We start from the raw sequence: 22,650 nt of genomic DNA on the forward strand, positions 1-22,650 counted from the left end.
TTTAAACAGTGGTGTAAATTCACATCATCACTTTGGAACCATTTTTGGCAGTTTCTAATAAGCCTGATATATTTATCCTCTGATCCAGTAATTCTTGTAGGAAGAAGTGAGTACTATAGGACACTGAGCACCTATGTTCACCAAAGGAAATGCTAAGAATTTCCATGGCAATGGAATGGTAATGATTACAATAATCATTATAATAAACAATGAATAGAAACAAATCAAATGTTTACCAACCCTAAAAAAGATACACATTATACCATGATACAGAATACTATACTGCACTGAAAATGAATGATTTATCACTACTTGCAATACATGGATCTATTTCATAAACACGGAAAAAGGAGCCATATTCAAAAGAGTGTATATTGCTCCTTTATATTAAATTCAAAAATAGATGCTGTGAGTCAGGGTGCCGGTTACCTGGGGTGAAGAGGGAAGTAGCCATTAGGTGAGAAACATGATAGGGCTTCTTGGGTTTTTGTGATATGTTGCAGCTGGCTTGCATCAGGTTGCAAGAATTGATTGGTAAATGTTTGAAATTTGCAAGCTGGTTGACATCAAGTTGGTAGCTTGAAATTGGCCATGCTGGGGTACTTATGCCGTGGCAATTGTGTTTTGTCAAGGTGTTTTTGTTTGGTTTTGAGGTAGGTCAGCTGGTTGTTACATACTTACCAGCGTAATACTGGTACAGGATGTTTTTATTTTGTTACATTCACAGAGATATGTACTTGTGATTTGTGAACTTTTCTTTAAGTTATACTTCAAAAGGTAATTCATATTTCAAAGGAGGAGAAATGGAAGCCACTGTAATTTCAAAAAAATATCTCTGTAGTATTGACTAACTCAAATCCAGGGAAAGTAGAGCAGGAGAGTAAGGTAGGCAGCTGTGAGAAAAATAATAGGGCCAAAGTACAAAGAAAAACAAAACAAAAACAAAACCACTGTTTTCTACTCCATTTTCACTACTTAAATCAAAGGGTCATGATCTTTTATTTTTTCAGAGGTCAGACAGATGGTACAAAAAATGAAGATAGTTAGCATATTTATTCACATAGCAACATTTTGTACCTCCATGCAAAAATGTTATTTCTGCTTCTTTGAAAATCACATACCTCTTCTTAATATTGCAACCTGAGGATCTAGGATATTGATTCCTGGTATCCGACTGCCAAGGTTTGAATTGTTGGCTTTTTGTTTTTTAGGTATGTGAACCTGGGCAAATTATATAAGTCTAACTTCTAGATTCCTCATTAGCAAACTGGCAAAAAATGATACTCCATCATTTATTCATTCAAAGCAATTTATGGAGTAAGGGCTATGCACAATGTAGGATTCTTAGAGCAGGGAATATAGCAAAAGTAAAATATTCAAAGATACATGATCTAAAGTTGCTGATATTATAAGGGGGACACAGAGTAAATAAGATATATAAGTAGAATCTATATGTGGGATTAACCATGGAGGAAAGTCAACTAGGGAAGGGAGAAAGGGGTGTCAGTGGTATAGACGGTTAGTTTTCACTAAAAACATTTAAGTAAAAACTTGAAGGAAACAAGAGAGCAAGATGGAACTGTCTGGGGAAGCGTCATCATAGGCAAAGGGGACAGGAAATGCAAAGGTATAATCTTGCCTGAACTGTTTGAGAAATAGGAAAGAGATCACTATGACTAGAGCAGAGTGGTAAAGGGTCACAAAGAGAGGCCACTATAAGGCCTGTCTCTTACTCTAAATGAGATGTGAAGGTGTGCAGAGTTTTGAGCAGAATGGTGATGGAATTGAATTTGCGTTTAATGGGATTAGTTTAACAGCTTCATTGAGAATATATTTGAGGAAAAAAAGAATAGAAAGAGGCGGCTGTTCCAATAATCCATGTGGGAAATAATAACTGCTTGGTCCAGTGAATTATGTCCACTTTGTACTTAATAAGGTGGGTTCAATTTTTCTATATCTTCTAATTTTTAAGACATGCCAGATATCAGGTTTTTATATGAGAAATATCCAATTTTCTAATATTGGATCAATTTATTTTGTTCAGTTTCATTTTTTAACACATGAAGACACACATATACAAAATTCATATCTACAGATTTTTTTACTAGAATCAGAGTGTCACTGGAATACTGCTCCTAACCTTCATGACTGCTCTTTGTAGCTAGGTCTATTTTTCACAAACAGATGAGTCTCCAGCTGGATTCTGGCTTGCTGTCTCTCCTTACTTGTTCCACATCTTTTGGTATCGGCTTTCATTTTCCTGTACCAAGTCTTAAAATATGACAAATTGAGAAACAGAAGAAACAAACAGGAAACTGACTAGTGCTCTTTTAGCCCCCAGTGAGCTATTTTTGACAATATTTTTCTTTGATACTTATCTCAAAATATGAGAGGTTAGTAACTGATGAAAGAAATAGATGAATAAAACAGTGTCCAGCTTTTGCTCAACATTAAGATAGAAGCAACAGAGATTGGCTCTTAACCACAGGTAGTGACTATGAAATGCAAATTTTGGAACATTTCCTAAATGTTATTGAAATATCCATATAAGTTTCTATTTAAAGAGTGCACATTTATTTTAAAATCTAGAAATCATCATTTCTGTACTTCCTAATGGAAGACTTTGCAAAAGCCTTATAGTAAATGCTGCAGTACTATTCAACATTAATAGAATAAGTGGCTTAGAATTCTATTCAGGTAGTTCTGTAGGTGGTATATCATGGATGCAGTTCATAATTTGTATGTATAAAACTAGTTCCTCTTTCCATTGGCACTGATAACAAAAACTCAGTAGTTTGAAGGTAAATAAAAGGAGTGGAAAAAGAAGTCCTAGATAATCTACTTCTCAATAATGAGTAAATTACATGCCAATACATTAATTTATTCAGGGGTTTTACACTTTCTTCTGAAACTCTGCAAATTGGACTGACAAAAGGCAAAAAAAAAAAAATATTGTGGTAAAATGGAAACTATCTCCCATAATGCTTTATAAGGAAAAGTTCTGAATTTGAAAATGTTAGAGTTACTATCAAAGTGTTTTTGAGTCCTGAGGAACAGATCATGCTTCTATTCCTGTTCTTTCTTAAGAGCTTCCTACATTTGTTACATCTTAGGCAGTTTAGGACATCTTTGTAGTGGCTGTAGTTGGCTAAGCAAAGTTCAGGGCAAGCTAGGAATATGAGACAGAGTTACTTTTTGAACTAGTCAAATTCTGTCCTCTTCTTTATGCAAAGTTTATGGTGGATTCAGCAGGTGGTTTTTGGCAAGGTGATCTTCACAGAGAACAGCATTTATTGCCTAAATGGAAGACTATTAAAAAGATTGGCAGGGGGCACCTGGGTGGCTCAGTGGGTTAAGCCTCTGCCTTCGGCTCAGGTCATGATCTCAGGGTCCTGGGATCGAGCCCTGCATTGGGTTCTCTGCTCAGCGGGGAGCCTGCTTCCCTCCACTCCCTCTCTGCCTGCCTCTCTGCCTACTTGTGATCTCTGTCTGTCAAATAAATAAAAAAAAAAAAAAGGACAGGAAGAGACTGATAAAAAGCCAATTTCCCCCCATATGTAGGGGTTATTGAGAGAAGAATACGATGATCTGTGCTATTTATTTGACCCTTATTAAGTGGCCCACACTTAGTTCTGTCTACTGGGATATTTCTATGACTAAAGCAGACAAAGCCCACGGAACTTACATTTTAACGTGGGAAACTGTGTACTCATGTGAGCATACCTGGTTATGCCTATGATGGGAGTATTAGGGCTAGAAGACTATTCATAGTACAAATGCTTATTCTGATTCTAAGTTAGGGCCATTATTGAGTTTAGAGATTGCAGGAGGGGGGAAGAAGTGAGAGAATTTTTGATACATAGCCAAATGGTGTTGATTATCTTGATTCCTTATTCTAAATTGTCCGCATAGCAGGGGAAATGAAATCTTCCTGGGTTCACCTTAAATCCCAATTATCTTTGAAAATCGACAATAGCATTTACAGTACAGGGAACACAAAAATAGAATGACTTATTGAGTGTCTAGGATGAGTCAGGTATACATACTACATCATTTATTTCTCCAAAATTCAATTATAATACTAGTGCATAATACTTCTGTTACCAAAAATGTGACTGCTTCCCAGAGAGGTACATTCCTGAGGTCACATAGCTGCTAAGTGACAGAACTTGCCATTTAATCCCTGTCTAATTTACTTCAAAGTCTACAAACTGTTTGGGTTGCCTGAGCCTAAGAAGAAAGATAATGTGTAGATTAAAAAAATGTGTACAACTTTGTATAGGTCCAGTGAGTAAATATGAGTGGACTTTCCATTTACTAATAGTATGGCTTGTTTGTGGTGAAAATGGAAGCAGAAGCACCACTTTTGAAAAGCTGATTCTCATACAGTTAACTTCTGCTGTGCATTCCTTTTTTAAATGGATGCTTAGAGGCCATGCATGACACCAGGTTTTATATAAAATTTTTAAATCTATTTACTGGAAGTTCACATATTTTGCAGATCTGTGTTTGTGGGGGAAGTATTATTTTCACTTTTTAAATTTTTAACCACTGTGAAAATCATTCAATATTGATTACTGAAGAATCTTTAAAATTTAGTATAATGCCTATATGTTGTATGAATACTGAGTCCCATTGTATGTTTAATGAGAGGTAGCTAAAAACATGATTTTTCACATTCAAGAAACTGAAAGCAATTATCCACATGGATAGCTCTGGGAATTCACTTCATGGAAAATGGTTGTACTATAGTTCATAGATTCACACATACACACACATGCATATACTCACATATACACATATACATATATATTATATATAATATATAATGACTTCTGTTCAGAGAAGGAATACAAAGATGTCAGTCAAATTGATATAACTGAAAGTCTGGAAAGAACTTTAAGAACTGTTCTAAATAGTCCTGGGGCAAAGATATGCTTAAATAGTTTAAATTCTATTTTCTTTACAAATTTGAGCAATTGCTCAAATCTTAGAATATAAATTAAGAAAAGCCAATTTCCATGTTTATGGAATTCTTCTCAGAGACTATATCATTAATGTCTTTATGGATAATAAATTTGATTATTTTTATCTGATACTAATGACTCTTTTAATTTCAAAACATCGCTACATACTCTAATCTGACGTGTCTTCTATAATACTCTCTATTGAGTTTAGAATCATGAAGGCTCTTGTTTCATCATTTTTCTTGTTCTTAATAATCTGCTAAATTTTACTTTTATACTTATTATTATACTTTACATTTATAAAATGCTTTCTACTTTTCAAAGAAACTATATATATGTATAATACTTATATATGTGTGTTTTCTTTGTATATATCATAATATAATTACTACCTATTTCTGACTTCATGAATTGTTATACATTTCAGGCTGATGAAAGGAAAAAAAATCCTAATAGCATGTTCTCCTTTCAAATTTAATCTGTTGTATAGTATCAACTTTTATTCTTTCAAAATAAAAATATCTCCCTTTATTTATTTACTTAAGTTTTGAAAATTCCTCAGTTAGTTGGAATCATCTTTTCCTAGTGATAGCCATACTTCTGTTCTTTCATACTGAGGCAGTTGCCTTTTCATATCAATTTGGCAATGCAGACAGATTTAAAATGCAACAGGTTCTTTCCTTTTTATTCTGATTCTAATTAGGTGTTTAGTTAGAGTCTAATACCAAAATTTGTGACACTCCACTTAATACTTCCTACTTCCTGTTCTTTGTTAAGCATTGAATAATTTATGAGTTTGTGTTGTTAAAATTGTTCAGTACACACAAATTTTGTATATTATGTAGCAACGTAAATAGTTTTCTTTGAATGGGATAGCTGAAGAAAAGACTGAGTAGGAAAATTTCATATGAATCTAGGAATTTTAAAATGTTACAATTTAAAAAGTGGTTTTAATACATTTCTTTATTCCTTGTACCTTATTTCCTCTAATTCTATAAGACAGTGACTTACATTTGTGCATTGATGGGGTAGAGGCCTCTAGTAGCTATTTGTTGACTAAAGGATTTTGTGGTTGTTACATTTTTTTGTATGTTGGATTTCTGAGTAAAGCTTCAAACAGCTAATTAAAACACACTGGAAAATCCTTCATTACAAGAAGGTGATATTTTGAATATAGTTTTAACATATGAAAACCAGTAAAACTTACTTGCTCTGTAACTATTTTTGATAAGCATTCATACTCAAACTTGAAATAAAAATTACTAGATTCTTAAATACATAAGTAGTTTTGCCAATATAATAGATTATTCATGAGTTTTAATAAGCAAGTGAAATATTATTTACAGGATGATGTCATTTAATCTATATGTTTAATAAATGTTTAATAATGTATATGTTTAATAAATAAATGACTATTATCTGCCAAATGTTATATTCAGTCCTGGGAATCAGTGATACAGCCCCTGCTTTCCAGGGATTTGCCTTCTAAATATATATATATATATATATATGTATATCCATATGGTGTACACAAGTAAAAAACTCTTGAGGTAGTGGATATGTGAGGCGAACGTGATAACCACTACACTACGGAAACCGATGAGGTAGTGGATATGTAATTGTTTTATACTTTGAACTCGGATGGTGTGTTTAACATTTGCTTCATATTTTCCTTTTGATTTAATGGAGATACAGAGATGTTAAGTGACAGCAAAGCCACATTCCCTTATGTGAATGCCAGTGCTTTTCCACATTGTTATGTTTTCCACTTATTTACTTATCTTTGTTTATGAATGCTGAATAGTAGCATAGTTCGTTTTTTACATATTGTTCTACCTTCTACCGATTTGCTTATCCCTGTCGATGTATGGTAAATACTAGCATAGGCTGTCCTGGGCACAGAATATGTTGGGAGATGCTTATGTGTTGCTCTCCGTGGTGCTGAAAATTATTATGAGCTGAAATTTTTTCCTCTATTTTTTTTTTAAAGATTTTTATTTATTTTGTGTGTGTGAGAGAGAGAGCACGGGGGAGTAGCAAGCAGACTTTGCACTAAATGTGGAGCCCTATGCAGGGCTGGATGTCGTGACCTTGAGATCATGACCTCAGCCAAAACCAAGAGTCAGGCGCTTAACCAACTAAGCCACCCAGGTGCCCCATTTCCTCTAATTCTTTGGCACTAATGATTATTACCCAGTCAAGAATTCAAAACAAAGAAAGGAAAAGTCTAGTGGGGAAAGGAGAGATGAAAAAGGAAAGTTCACACGCAAGATTCGGCCATTGGTTAATAGAGGGTTGGATTGATTAATTTATTTAACTTAAATATTCAACAGGTATTGTGTCTAGATTCAAGCTACAACTTTGCACCTCCACTGCTCCCACACAATTACATTTTGCTTTGGTGTATCATGTTGTATGTGGGATAAAACAGACATCAACACACAAATATGGAAAAATGTAAATTTTAAATGATGTTAGACGCTAAGAATCTGTGTCAGATGCTAAGATGCTGCAATGGATCATGAGATAAATTAGAGCAAAAATGAGTATTTAAGTATGGAGCTTGGTTAAAAATTAATTATCTTTCCCTCATATTTTTAAATTATTATGAAAATAATATATTGAAGAAGATAAGGTCTAGTGAATCATGTAAGACTTCCAAATACAATCTTAAAAAATATTTTAATGAGATCCTGCTTCCATGAACTGAACTTTTTAGTAACGGATTTCATATTTGAAATAACTATACTTTCTGATCATGAAATTTTAAATGATGATATAATAATTCATCAAGGATGAGAAAATATTTGCATAAAGTAGGTGTAAAAGATTTTATATCTTTATTTTTATGACAAAATGTTTGTCAATTTAAATGGTATTTAAAGTATATCAACTTTTTCTTTCATATGAGTTGGGATTTTGAATTTTTATGGATATAAATGGATTTTAAATCTATTAAAATTTTTTTATCAGAAAATTGAATATAACTATAAAGCTTAAATTTGAAAAACACTCAAACAGTATTAGAGCAGTCAATCTGCAGCTGACACGGCTATCACAAAAATAGCAAATCAGCATATGGCACAGAATTACAGTACATTTGTGTTGCTAGAGCTTTGGGTCATTAACTGAAAGTATACTAGCTACAATTTTCTGCCTAGGCTCCTTGCTTCCCCATGGGCAATGGGTTACATTTTGAACTACATGCAGTGTTTCTTGACCCCTAAAATAAAAGTTTTCTTTCTTTCTTTTTTTTTAAGATTTTATTTATTTACTTGACAGAAAGAGATCACAAGTAGACAGAGAGGCAGGCAGAGAGAGAGGAGGAAGCAGGCCCCCTGCTGAGCAGAGAGCCTGATGTGGGACTAGATCATGACCTGAGCGGAAGGCAGCGGCTTAATCCACTGAGCCACCCAGGCTCCCCTTTTCTTTCTTTTTTTTTTTTTTAAGATTTTATTTATTTATTTGACAGACAGAGAGCACAAGTAGGCAGAAAAGCAGGCGGGGGGTGAGCGGGGGGAAGCAGGGTCTTGATCCTGATGCGGGTCTTGATCCCAGGATCCTGGGATCATGACCTGAACTGAAGGCAGAGGCTTAACCCACTGAGCCACCCAGGTGCCCCTAAAATAAAAGTTTTCAAACCATTGCAAGAGCCCTTGCAGACTACTGGGTCTGTAGCCGAATGCTGAAGTAGATGTTCAGATGTAGATGCTTCTTTATATCACCTTCAGGAAGAATGGGACACATGCTCAGACTTCACTTGTTCAGGCCATCCTACAAAGAGCCCTAAACAAGTTTCTTCCGAGCAGAGGCCACCTGTCTATGAACTCTGGCAACTTGAGGCCACCCTACTTGGCCACTTCTGATGGTTAAGGTGGTCAGTATATCATGTGATATCTGTTAACCATTTTTGGTACAGTAGTTGGAAAGCTCAGCTTTCTTAGAATTTATTACCATCTGACATAAGTACATATTTGGTTTTTGTTTAGGACGTATTACACTAAAATGTAGCATTCATGAAAGTGAGTCTTATCTTTTTACTCCCTGTCCTAACCCAGAGCATGGTGTAAACATTCAATTCATATTCACTGGGTAAAGGGTTAGACTCTAAGTATCATGAGAGTTATCTTTATGTTCCTCTTTATCTTTTAGTACCTATCCCAGTGCTTAAGTCATTGTATTGCACTAGGGTAATAAGCAGGGGCCAGATTATAAAGATTCTTCTAAGACTTGTTAGGGCTTTTAGAGTACTTCCTAAAAAACAATGAGAATCCACTGAAATATAATTTGTAAGAAATATTTTTAGATTTTTATTTTAGAAAACAAGAGTTGTTGCTTCCTGCATCTCTTAATAATGGCATCTCTATTTTCCCACTTGCCCAGTTTTAAACTCTCACAGTAATGTGACACTTTTGCCCTTCTCCCTCATTGCTAATAATTTTTCAAGACCTGACAACTTACCTTCAGCAATTTCTCTCTCCTCTCTCCCTCTTTCTTTTCCACCCTCCCTCCCCCCCTTCCTTTATTCCTTCCCTTCTTCCTTTCTTTCATCTATCTGGATAATATCACCCTTTGTTTTCCATTTGGGCCTTGGTTGATCACTGGTTGGTCAAGTGTACCTGCTGAATTTCTGTCTTTAGTATATTCTCCATCTAAATCGCTTTATGCTTTATAGATGATTACTTGTACAATTCTGGTCATCCCATTTATCTAAACAACTACTTTCAGTAAATCTTCACTGATTAAAGTTAAATTCCTAGCTTTCTATTTGAAAAAAGTACAATATAAATTTTTATTACTTTCAACAGTCAGTCACATAAATTATTGCATTTATTCTTCTTCTAAGATAAGCAATGATTGTTTCTTCTCTCATTTTTAAAAATAAAATAAATTCAAACTTTAAAAATGTTGCAAAATTACTACAAAAAATTCCCACTGTATTCTTCATCCAAATTTACCAACTGTTAAGATTTGATCACATATCCTGCATTATTTTCTCTGTAGGTATTTCTGAATGATTGTGAATAAAATGCAGCCATTATGCCCTTCTTACCCCAAAATATTACAGTAACTATAGTAAAGTTATAAAAATTAAGACATTTAATATTGATGGAAAATTAATTGTAATTTAACATAAAAGGTCTATAGATTAGATATTATAGACTTTATTCATATTTTGCCAATTGTCCCAATAATGTATTTTTTTTTCCAGTCCAGTATCTAGTTCTGGATTATACATTGCTTTTAGGAGTCATGTATCTTTAATCTCCTATAGTCTAGAATAGTTCTCCAGCCTTTAACTTTACTCAGAATGATATTTTTGAAACGTATAGACAATATATTTTGTGGTATTTTCCTCAATTTGCACTTGTCTTTTGCTTTTTATCATGGTTACAATCAATTATGCTTTTTTTTGGGGTTTGAAATACCAAAAAAATTACATTGTGTGTATGTACTTTTGCTTGAGGCTTATGATGTTACCTGGTCCCATTATTGGTGATTTTAACCTTGATCATTTGGTTAAGGTGATATCTACTAGATTTATTCCCTACAAGGATTTTTTTTTTTAATTCCCTGGTAATTAGGAATCTATGACAGATTACAAAAATGGCTTCAAGTGCTTCCCATTTGTGTATGCATTCCTTTTTGCAAAATGATTTTGCAGTTTTTCCCATAAAGACATGGAATATATTATTCCATCATTTGAATCTGGGCTTGTCCATGTAATCTCCTTGGGCTAATGGGACACTGACAAATTTGTGTCAGCATAATCTTGAGGAATACTCTGCCTTGCAACCTGCACTCCATTGTTGTTTTCTGGAACCCTGAAAGTATCATTAGTCGAGAAAACATGGCTAACCTACTGAAGGATGACAGCAGGTGAACAAAGATGAGCCATCCCAGCTTAGCCCTGTTCCCTCCCCCCCTCAGTCAACCTGACAACCAGCAGACAAATGAGTGAAGTCATTTTAGACTATCCAGCCCAAACTAAGCCAGTCAGAAGAGATAATTACCCAGACAACCCATAAAACCTTGAGAAATTATAGATGTTTTATTATTTTAAGCCATGAAGTTTGGGAATGGTTTGTTATAAAGCAAAAGGGAAAGGGGTGCCTGCATAGCTCGGGTGGTTAAGAGTTGAACTCTCGGTTTCTGCTCAGGTCATGACCTCAGGGTCATGAGATCAAGCCCTACATCGGGTTCTGCTTAGTGCGGGGTCTGCTGGAAGAAATTCCCTCTGCCCCTCCCTTGGCACTCGTGCTCTCTCTCTCCCTCCCATCAAACAAACAAGTAGAATTAAAAAAAATAATAATACCCAGGGAGATACTTTGGGACTACATAAATATCTTGTTCAACATATAGTCTTTACCCACTAGAATTATGATTCTTGCTTTAGTTAAATATTAGCACAAAACTTGCAGGATAGTATTGCTACCTTTTTAAGAGATGAAGAATGTAAGGATAGGAGATTATATGTCTTCAAAGGACTTATGTCTGATAAGTGGCTATGCCAGCATTAGAACCCCAATCTTTAACTTGCTGGTCCATAGCTTTTTTTCAGTTGGCCATGCAGACGTGTGTAACCTGATGGTAGAACTGGAAGTCACATGAGGGAGCAATAGAGAGAAATTCCAGGGTGTCCCTGGTATTATGAATGGCATCCTGTGTCCTCACACATACACAGAATCTCCTCTGGTGGATGCTCCATCACTGAAAGTTGGAAGGGGTAGTAGGACAATGTAAGAGAAGATATTAAGTACGGTTATCATACTAGTTTAGATAATAATTGATTCATGAAAGATATAACATTTCTAGAAATTTGCTTTTGAGGATAGTCAAGAATGTCATTGACATTCTAGATAAAAATAATATGTTTGTACAACATGGCTCCTTAATATTTTTGAAGTAGCTGTTAGATCTTCCCCCAGTCTTGCCAAATAAACTTAGAAGAGTGAATTAAGACAGGTGAAATGACACCGGGAAAGGAGGAAAAGACCCCTATTTTATTCTCACAAATAAGAAAACCAACAGTGAATAAATGGCAAAGTAGGGATTTTAACTCAGTAAACCCAATTTCCTAGGAGAGTACTTCCCTCATGGCATTGAGGGATAGGTCCCAAGTCTTCAAATGCTAATATCTGAGTCTTAAGTCTGTGCCTTGTGCCAGACATTGTTCTAAGACCCTTACATACATTTTGACCATTTAGTACAAAACCTTCTGCCACACTATACATTAACTTTACTTAGAAATGACTTCACATGAACTTTACTTTGAAATGCAAGCATTCAGGCACTTCAGGGTGTATGCATGTGTATGTATGTGTGTGTATGTGCATACCTTGTTGACTGAGAAAGGAATTCAAAGCCCCACTTTTCCTCTTCACTTCTCCTTAAAAAATTTATGAACACAAGGAATCCTTTTGCGTTCCCAGTTCTCATATCCTGTGTAAGCTAGCAGCAGCTGTCGCCATCCAGAACACTAGGATCCTGTCAGGTGTAAAAACTGTAATGGACAAGAGGCCAAACTCTTGTCTGTCCTTTCTGCTTCAAGGCTCTGAAACCTTAAGTCCCCCGCATCATTTCTCCACTGGAGACACTACGACAGGGGGTGGGGTTGCCCCAGCTTTTCCCCGAGGGCAGTCCCCGATCCTCCAGCATCCCTGTAAGAGGCTCGCTGGTGCACCAGACTAACACCGTGTATGCAAGTCGGCTTTTGCACCATGGAAAACCTGGATGGCGGGGGTCACGAAACGCTCTGTAGGGGAGAGGAGTCGACCCCACAGTTGCTCTTGGGAGCCGTGCCTGCCAAGTATCGCGGGACTTGTGCACATCGCTGGAGCAGCAGCTCTAAGAGCAGCTGGAGCGCGCTCGGTGCACACCGCCCCAGCCCGGGGAGGAGCGGGAGCCGGGAGGGAGGAGGGCTGAAGGGTGCTGGTTACGTAAATGATACTAGCCCAGTGAGAGGCCTCCAGGCTGGGGTTACGGGAGGGGGAGGGACCGCGCGAGGAGGAGGGGCTGGGAGGGAGAGGGCCGGGGTGGGAGGGGGGCGGGGGCTGGGGGCGAAGTGACCAGGCGGTGGCGGCGGCGGTAACGGCGGCTCTGCCGAGGTGACAATGTGTTAAGAGCCCTCGTTCGGTCTCCTGCGCCTTTACGGCCTCGGCGCCCGCTCTTGCGGCGTTCGCGGAGCCCTCCAGCCCGCCGCTGCGCTATGAGGGCGCCTCTCTGGGGCTGGCCCAAGCCGGAGCCAGCTTGCTCCGCTCCCGGGGAAGTGTGAAGAGAGAGGCGCGGGCGGGAGCCGGGGCTGCGCGCGGCGTTCGCGGGCCGGCGCGGGTTCCAGGTGAGCGCGGGCTCGGCGCACCCGGCACTCTCGGCGCGGCCGACCGGCGCCTGCTGGGCTGGTCGGAAGCTGAATCCCGCGTGTGGACTGCGGTTCCCTCTTCGCGGGATCCTTGGCCACGATAGCAGGTCTCCGTCTCTCTCTTGCTCCCTTTCTCTTCCTGGTAATTGTCTGGGGCGAGTCCTCTCCGGGTGCCCAGGGTGCCCGGGTGGGTGCCGCAAAGTCCCGCAGCGAGTGTAGGGCGCGGAGTCGAGCGCCCGGGACCGGACGGGGGTCAGGGGCGCCCGCGGACCCCGCGAGACAGCCCCTTGGGCACTCTGAGCGCGCTCGCGGGTCGCTGCAGGTGCGGAGGGAGGATCGCGAGGCGCGGAACTTTCTGCCGCCGCCCGCTCTCTACCCGGCTTTTTCCGCTATTTGGCTGAGCTCCGGGTCGCTGGCCACCCCCTGCGCCTCGGTGGCTCGGCGGCAGGGGCAACTTTCTCCTACCAGCTGCGGGAGGCTGGGGCTTGCTGTGCGCGGACGCTTCTCGGCTTGACACCGCGGACGGTCTGGAGCTGGGGTGTCCTCTTCGACGATTGCCTTCCTTTCTTTCTGCCTCTCTCTTTTCGTGCCCCTCGGCCTCTCATTCTTTTCTGTGCGTCTCTGTCTCTGACTCAGTTTCTTTCTCTGACTTTCCCTCTGACTCTGGCTCCCCCTGCGCCCTTCGGGTCTGTTTCTTTTCCTCCTTGTCTTTCTTGGGATGTCTCTTCCTGTTACTCTGTCTCTTAGGCTTGTCTCTCCTTCTTGCCATATTTTCCGTTTTCCTCTCGCTGCCTCTCGCTGTTTCCTTTCCTCGCCTCTCCTGTCTTCCAGATCCCCAGACCCCAGGCGCTTTGGCCAGTGGAGCACGCCCCGGCCCACCTTCTGGGCATCTCCAGGTACAAAGATGTCCCTGGTCAGAGCCAGAGGATGTGCAGAGGATGCCCTTGTGTGGGCTCTTGTGGAGTCGAGGGGCTGAATGAGCTGCTCAATGGCCAGTCTCCCGGCTCCTCGCGGCCGCGAACCCGAGCGCACAGAGGATGCTGGCAGTGAAAGCTGCGGGCGCCCCTCCCCTTACTCCGTTATTTGACTACGATCAGTTGAATTTCCTGGTAGATAGTCTCCATCTCCAGCTTTTACAGGTAGCCCCAGGAGAAGAGACGGATGAAGATTTTGGATCCAGGGACTGACCTCGAAAGGGTGGGAGCTTTCGTGAGGCAAAGGTGTTGCTAGCGGAGGAGAGGAGCATTGGGGGCTATATGCTTTAAACTGCCATAACACTCAATCCTTGAGTGGTTTCCTTGGGAGAGATCGTGGTCACTCTTCCCAGGAACAGAGCGTAGAGATTTTATTTGCAGGGTAAAGACACTTGGCTGCTCTAGACGCCAGAAATTTCGGGTTTTCTTTGGGCCGTCAGATCTTTAGTTTTATATGAAGGCTGCCTTTGCTCAGGGTTGCTTCCCTGTCGTCCCCGTGTGTGTGTATGTGTGGTGTGCGCGTGTGCGTGTGTGTGCGCGCGCTATTCCTTGCGTTCATGCCCTCTAGTGTTAAAGAAACCAGCTTGTTTGAGAATAGTGAAAAGTAAGGTCAGCCTATTTGGTGACATATTTTGTACCTTTCACTTTCCCAGATCATTCTCCTTGCCTTCACCCATCCTTTCCTTTTCCTCATCTTCACTTTTGCATTGCATTACTAATTTTACCTTTTCCCTGATCTTTACAAACTCCTTCTCTCCTGCAGAATTAGAACCTTAGTATTGAAACCCTGTTTGAGTGACTTCACAGATGGATAGATTTGGAAAATCTTCATAGCCCAAGGCAGGCTTTGAACACGAGAAATGTGCATTTCTCTGCACTGTTTGCCACAAGCCAGAATTTCACATCTCTTCCTTATGCCCCTGCCCACCTTCAACTCCACTGAGCATTTTCTCTGGCTGCTCCTGCTTGTTTAAATAAATGCTTTTAATTCTCCGTGTGTGTGATGCTCATCCCATTCCAGGGCTTAAGCTGCTTGCTTAAGTAGAGGCACTGTGTCTGAGATCAGGTTCCGAGAGGAAGGAATGAAAGCTTTTGCAAAGAGGTACAGTGCTGCTGGTGTAGATTAATTCTGGATTCGAGAGTGCATAGTGGAATGGGATGCTGCTTCAGATATGTAGACCCTAGTGCAGTGTGGGAAAACTAGTAAATGCTTAATAAAAACTTGCTAGTTGAGTGATTAGCATGCAGCTAATTATGGGCTTTTAAGTCACCCAGTTATGCTAATGAGCCTACAAACAAGAAGTTGGATTCTGCCTCTTTTTTTTTTTTTTCTGTTTCATTTAGTCTTTTATGAATGGGAATTGAGGACTAGTAGAAGGGATGTTGAAACATGACTCTGCTGTCCCTTTTTGGTTCATTCACTGCTTGAATTTGCCCCTCTCTGCAAGTCTTAGACTTGGCTGATGCTCTTTAACAAGTCACTGCAAAATTGAAGAAATGATTTTAGAAGCTCTGATGGCTGGCATGTCTTAATCTTCCTACCTGAAAGTAAACTGCAACATGACATCATTTGTTAGTGAATACTTTCATGTGGTCTTTCACAAGTGAAAAGTTCTCTCTTTTAATATAAGGAACAGATCTGTCAGCTTAAAATATTTGGGGCTATAAATTGATCTGCAAACTGAATCACTTGCCTTAAATAATTTATAGGCTTCCTTACTGCTTCAAATATATATGAGAGGTGTGGTACTACATATATATGAGAATTTGCCAGAGTACCTGGAAATGTAGTCCTCCTGGCACAAGGTACTAGTAGGAATTTTTATGCTGCAGTATTGTTTTTTTGTTTTGTTTTGGGGTCTTTGTTTTTCCCATATTATTTTTTTGATGATAGGGTAGTCACTTCACAAAACAGTTGGGGATTTGCCCTGACTGTTGTATAGGAGTGTGTTCAAGGCAATTTTGCTTTAAAAATATTGGCTTATAGATCACCTGACATTGTACCCAATGTTTTATATTTAAAAGTAGCAAAGATACAGTGAAGGTAGAAATTCTGATACTGGTTGAGATATATTCTGATTTACTGATGATATTGAGGCATATTTAACTTTTTAATTTTATGTGCATTGAATTCACATTGAACAGTTTTGTCAGAGTGAAATACAATGTTTCCATTTTGCTTGCTTGATTTTTAGAAGTGGTAGTTCTTTTTTTCCTTTCCTTTGTTTTCTTTTTTAGAAGTGGTAGTTCTAACAGGAAGATTTCATGGAATAGAAGTTGTGCAGCTTTTTAAACTTAGCATTTTAGGGAGAAGGTGAGAGAAGGCAATACATGAGTATTTTTATTCTTTCTGGTTGAAAAATACAGAGGATATTTCTGAATAACATCAAATGAAAGTAAAGAGTATGATTGAGAATGATGTATGAATAAGGTCCACTAGGTGAAAGAAATAACAGTACTCCATGTCTTTAATAAGTGTTCATTGTGTTTTATGGAGATGAACAGTCTCTATTGGTATTTTTAGGTATCACTATCTCAAGTGGCATCTCTTAAAATAAACAAATTCTTTTTTTTTTTAAAAGATCTTATTTATATATTTATTTGACAGGCAGAGATCACAAGTAGGCAGAGGGGCAGGCAGAGAGAGAGGAGGAAGCAGGCTCCCTGCAGAGGAGAGAGCCTGATGTAGGGCTCTATCCCAGGACCCTGGGATCATGACCTGAGCCAAAGGCAGAGGCTTTAACCCACTGAGCCACCCAGGTGCCCCATAAACAAGAAATTCTTGACTATGACTTTTAATATATCACCTTGGGTTTGCATTGTCATCAGTAGTAGGAACATGTACATGTCTTAAATTTAATGAGACCTTACAGGATCACTACTTTGAAGTTTGAGTGACCATATGCCTAATTATTCAAAGAATTTCAACTGGGTTTTGGTTCTCATTCCTTCCTTCTGCTCTTGTTATGGGAATAAACACATGTGAAACATCGAATCGAGACTCATACTGACTTTGACAGTCTATTTGATGTCCTTCCTTAATGTCACCCCCCACCCACCCACTCACACAGATGTTCACACACATAAATCACATATAAAGATCTGGTACTGTCTGCTCTGATAAACCTTTTGTTGTTTTAACAGATTAGACTTTTTTTAAAAAAAGATTTTATTTTTAAATAATCTCTGTACCTAAAATGGGGCTTGAACTCAGAATCCTAAAATCCAAGAGTTTCATGATCTACTTAGCGAGTCAACGAGGTACCCCCAGATTAGACTTCTGTTTACAATTTCTATCTTAAAGCACATTGTTTAATAAAGGACATCTGCTATTCAGTTACAGACATGTGTTTTTGAAGAGTCCAGCTTTGTGTTGTGAAATTTAATACTTAGAAAATTAAAAAAGAAATTTGTGAAAGTGAGTGCACACAGTAATTCAGTAGTTGGTCATCCATTTGGGACATTATAAGCAATATATTTTGGAGCAAAATACAAATCAGGTGGACTTTATTCATTTGATACTTGTTTTTTCTGGATTCAGATTTAAATCTATGTATATGCTTTCAATATAGTGTATTATAAAAATATTTTTAATGAGTCTCTTTGCTTGATTACCAAGAAATAACAGGTGGTTAAAGATACCTATGTGATGAATGTATGTTCCAGTTCGCTTATAAATGAATTAGCTAAAATTTATTTTTAGCTATGAGTTTTCTGGTTTTATGGTCTTTGTATGAGTCAGGACCTATGTATTTAAGCTGAAATTCTTAGTTTTGAGAATTCTGGGGCCTACCATTTAAAATATAAGTGAAAGTAGGGAGATGTGCCTTTTCTCTATGGGGCTCAACTTCACTCGAATGTGCACATGTAATTGTCCTTATGAACTCCTGGGTTCTCTCTCAGCCTTTACCTTATTATAATTGTCCACTCCTCACAGTAGACCTAAAGCAAAATACAAAATATCGGCTGTTGAAAGTTGTTCCATGTTAATGGTAAATCCTTCCAACATAGCTTGAGAGGGATGCAGAGAAAATTGTGACTGTTAACATTGTAGATATGAACACAATTGTGATCATATTTTCTGTTATATTAGAAAATTAAAATGCTGCTCATATTAAATATTCAGACTTCCTTTGTATTATTATTGTTATTATTTTTGGAACTGCTTACTGTTTAGATGGGAACTGTCCAAGATCTAGCATATCAGGGTTTTAACAGGATGTGAAATTAATTAGGATTCTGATACATTAAACTACATTGATATCACTTAAATCTTATTTAAGCTCTTATAGAATATTATAGGAAGTGTGATTAAACTGTTAGTTGGCATTTTGGTGATCATAATACAAGTGCTGAGTAGCCACTGTAAACAGAAGAATTTAGAGCAAAGCCTGCATATTCAAAATCATCTAAATTACGCCTCAGAGATAGTAGTAAATGTCAACTTAATCTCTTGCCTAATATTAATTGCCTTGATATTATAAGCACAGCACCTCTTTTTTTGTTAAAAAATGGATTTTGACATATGGGGAGGATTATGTTCTTGTAGATCAGAAGCATAATAACTGAATTAATTTCCTCTTGAGATTTTTATTATATAATTAGTTTCAGATAGGAGAGGATGAGATTTATGTGACTATCAAGACCCCTATACGATACTACCATTAATCTAATGAAAGAAAAATGAGAACAAATACTTGGAAACAAATCTGTGTGAAGGTACAGCCATTTCCATTTATTTATGAGGAAGTTAAAAATGGTGAATTAAGTTACACGTTCAGAAAATAAAATCTGTTGGATACTTACTTTGTCCTTGTACTGTGGATAAGTAAACATCTAATAGGTCTTGCCATGTTTTATCCTCATAAGCATATGAATAGTAAGTAGTATTACTGTCCCCATTGTGTCCGTGAGGACTCCCTCACTCAGAATTACACCGTTAGTATGTATGAGCACCGGGGATCACATCAGTTCTTTATTTCGATGAAGACAATGCTCTGGTAGTTCTTAGTCTGACATTTTCACTGACGAATAATTTAAAAAATAAAAATGAGTGCCAACCTTCATGTGAACATTTCCTTCTGTATGGTAAGAATGATTTAAGAAGTCTACTTCTATCACCATTGTGTTCTAAAAGGGTAGACATTTGTACACCGGCTAAGATGGCAGAATTGATTATCAAAATATAGTTCTTAAAATAGAATAAATTTAGCTTTCTATGCGTTTTTCTACAGTGCACTTATTTTTCAAATTTCACAAAGACTGATGAAAATTTTATCACAGTCTGGTAAGTTATTTCACCCTCTTCTGTAGTCTGTGCTTGGGAACCCTGCTTGGTGGAACCTCTGTAATTTCCTATCTTACCCATGTGCCTTGTGCCCATAGACAGCACAGGCTAGTATGGTAGTCCTACCTGTCACTTAATGAGAAATACACAGCCCTTATAGCTATTCCACTTTTTTGCCAGTCGTAGCCTGGGCAATAAAATTTGGACCCAAGATGCTAGCAATTGCTCTAGCCTCAGTTTACTGTGGCAGTGTTTGTTGGAAGGATTAGAGAATTGGAGGTGACTTGTTCCCTCATGGCAGTTAAACACAAATCAGTGTCACTGAGATGGTGGCAGTCTGTGTCCTGGGACAAGAGGTGAATGTTGGGCCGAAATAAAGGAGCATGTCTTAAGAACTTTAACTCCTCTGTCCTTCCCCCAAACCTTTGTGTTCAGCCTTTAAGGAACAGCCTTCTGTTCGTTTTTCACTTCTTTGTTTGCCTTAGTGAGGACAAAGCAGTTTTGCTTTAGGTAAGAGAGAAAATTGCAAAGGTAAACTTCTAACTGCTTTTGTAAAACTGTTAAAGCTGTTAAATGCCAGCTTGCTTTGGATAGAGACTACTGGGGCCATCGAAGAGGGAAAAAAATGCCAGTGGGGGTAGATGAATGTAGCAAAATTGACCTAAGGCATCGTTTCGTATCCTTGCTAACAGATCTGTCTGTCAGATCCCACTGATACAGATTCTCATTTGCCTGGGATGGGTTTACAGAATCTGTTTTTGTTTATTTATTTAAAGATTTATTTATTTGAGGGGGAGAGAGAGAGACCACAAAAGGGAAGGGGAAGGGGCAGAGGCAGAGGGAGAAGCAGACTCCTTGCTGAGCGGATAGCCAGATGCCTTTCAGGTCCGATCATGTTCTCAGCCTGGGATGTGGGCCTTGATCCTAGACCGTGAGATCCTGACCTGACCTGAATGCTGCCCTTGAGCTACCCAGGAGCCTCCAGATTCTATTTTTATAAATACTTTTCTAGATGATTCTAAATACAGTGACATTTTAAGCAACTGATTTACTTCAAGTTCATCATTTTTCAGATTTACTTACTAATTGTTATTTATTAAAAAAGGTAGTAGTTACTGTCCTTTTAGCACAGCCAGATTACTCTCCACACCCACGCTTCTTTTTAAAATTGTGCCTTCATTTATGTCATAAATTACAATGACAAACAAATTGCTGTTAAAACAAATTAATGCATATTTTTCTACAGAGTTTGTTCATAGGACTTCTGATGTCAGTGAGTGTTCCCAACTACACACTTAACACATTTTAACATTCAGAGACTTGAACTATCACAAGAAATGCTAAAATTCTAGTAAACATAGTTGTGCATTTGATTTCATTTTCATGATGCCAAAATTTCAAAATAGTACTCAGAATATAAAATAACTGTAGATCTTAAAGGAAAAATAGAGTCAAATCTGAAGTCAGAATGTAGTTTCTGGGCAAGCTGTTAGGACTCAGTGATTCCTCTTTCATTTTGAGCTTTTAAAGTAGTGACTATTCACAATAAAAGAAAGTAGTAACCAGCTATTTTAGAAACAATAAAAATGGGCAGACATTAGGACCTGGAGCCTAAAACAGATACCCTGGGAATAGTAAAAATTTTCACTGCTACAAGTGTGAAGGCCAGTAATCTGTAAGGGGAGCAAATAGAATTAAACTGAACCGTCAAGTCCATGTCTCCATATTTAAGAAACAGAATAGTTTCTTTTAATATTACTTACCAGTTATTACTTTTGTAATCAATATTAGTTTTAATATTACTTATATTACTCTATGGTTTTGAATAGTCATGCATTCTAAAATAGGCATGTGGATTCCTTATGGTAGAAACCACTCAATTTTAACTAGGGTAGAATAGTTGGGAAAGAACACCCCAGCATTATGTAATAATTAAAATAGCTTCACATTACTGTAGACTCTTTCTTCCCTTAAAAAAGAAGTTACTATGTTATGGACACAATTCTAAGTGCTTTACAGATACTAATTCATTTTTATCATAACAGCCCTCCAAAGTAGGTTTTATTAGTACCTCCATTTTACACACAAGGAAATTGGGACACAGAAAGGTTAAGTGAATTGTTGCAGACTGAGCTGATGAGTGACAGGACAAGTACTGCGCTATTTTGATGAGATGGTCAATAAAATAACTTGCTTTACATCACAAAGCTCCAAGTAGCAGAATTGAAAATGGAACCCAGATTCTTAGGTCTTGTTTCCTATTTAAGTAAGTTTTGCCTTTAAAAATGAAGGAAGAAAACCTGACCAACAAATCGGATTTCTGCAGTGGGAAACAAAATTGTTTACATCTTAGAAGTCATAACACCGGATTAAGAAAGACAAGCTGCAAGTAAAAATTGAAGTTCTCTCCTGGGTGGCTCAGTGGGTTAAAGCCTCTGCCTTCAGCTTGGCTCTGGTCATGATCCCAGGGTCTTGGGATCAAGTCCCACATTGGGCTGTCTGCTCAGCAGGGAGCCTGTTTCCCTTCCTCTCTCTCTGCCTGTCTCTCTGCCTACTTGTGATCTCTGTCAAATAAATAAATAAATAAAATCTTTAAAAAAAAAAAGACAGTTAATTATGTAAGAGAATAAATGTGGGAAAATTGGAATGGATTTCTTAAGTATGTTGTCTCTACTTAGATGCAGACTGCCCCCACCTCCCCCAAAACGAAGAAATTAACATATAGTTATACAGACAGGAGGAAAAATAATTAAATCCTTAACTAAGTTAGATTTCTCTATATAGATTGTAATCCGTAACTGAGATATGTATGTGTAATCTAATAAGAAATAGCTTATTTTGCTGTGATATTGCTGATAAAATGTTTAAATTACATTAAGAAATCTTTATGGAAGGATTGAGGAAATCCTGCTGAAATTTCTGGCTTTTTTTCTCAAGTGTTTCAAGTTTTTCTTATAATGGCATATTTTTATAATTTGTAATCACTAGTAATCTGTGAGAACTGATGTATTAATTTTTGATAAAATACATTTTCTCTTTATGACCTTTGGTTGATTTTCACCA

The 22,650-nt window shown here is 38.1% G+C and overlaps 1 protein-coding gene across 2 annotated transcripts in view; it reads left to right on the top strand.

The window, feature by feature from the left end:
• Positions 1–13,033: 13,033 nt before the first annotated feature.
• Positions 13,034–22,650, top strand: part of GALNT13 (polypeptide N-acetylgalactosaminyltransferase 13) — a 554,323-nt gene continuing 544,706 nt past the window's right edge. The window contains exon 1 of one of the 2 annotated variants that reach the window (XM_046019643.1): positions 13,034–13,433. The gene's annotated coding sequence lies outside the window, so the exon portion shown is untranslated. The remainder of the gene's footprint in view (positions 13,434–22,650) is intronic. The other variant, XM_046019644.1, reaches the window with a different exon arrangement.

This window comes from Meles meles, chromosome 9 (assembly GCF_922984935.1).
Source record: "Meles meles chromosome 9, mMelMel3.1 paternal haplotype, whole genome shotgun sequence".
Taxonomy (NCBI): domain Eukaryota; kingdom Metazoa; phylum Chordata; class Mammalia; order Carnivora; family Mustelidae; genus Meles; species Meles meles.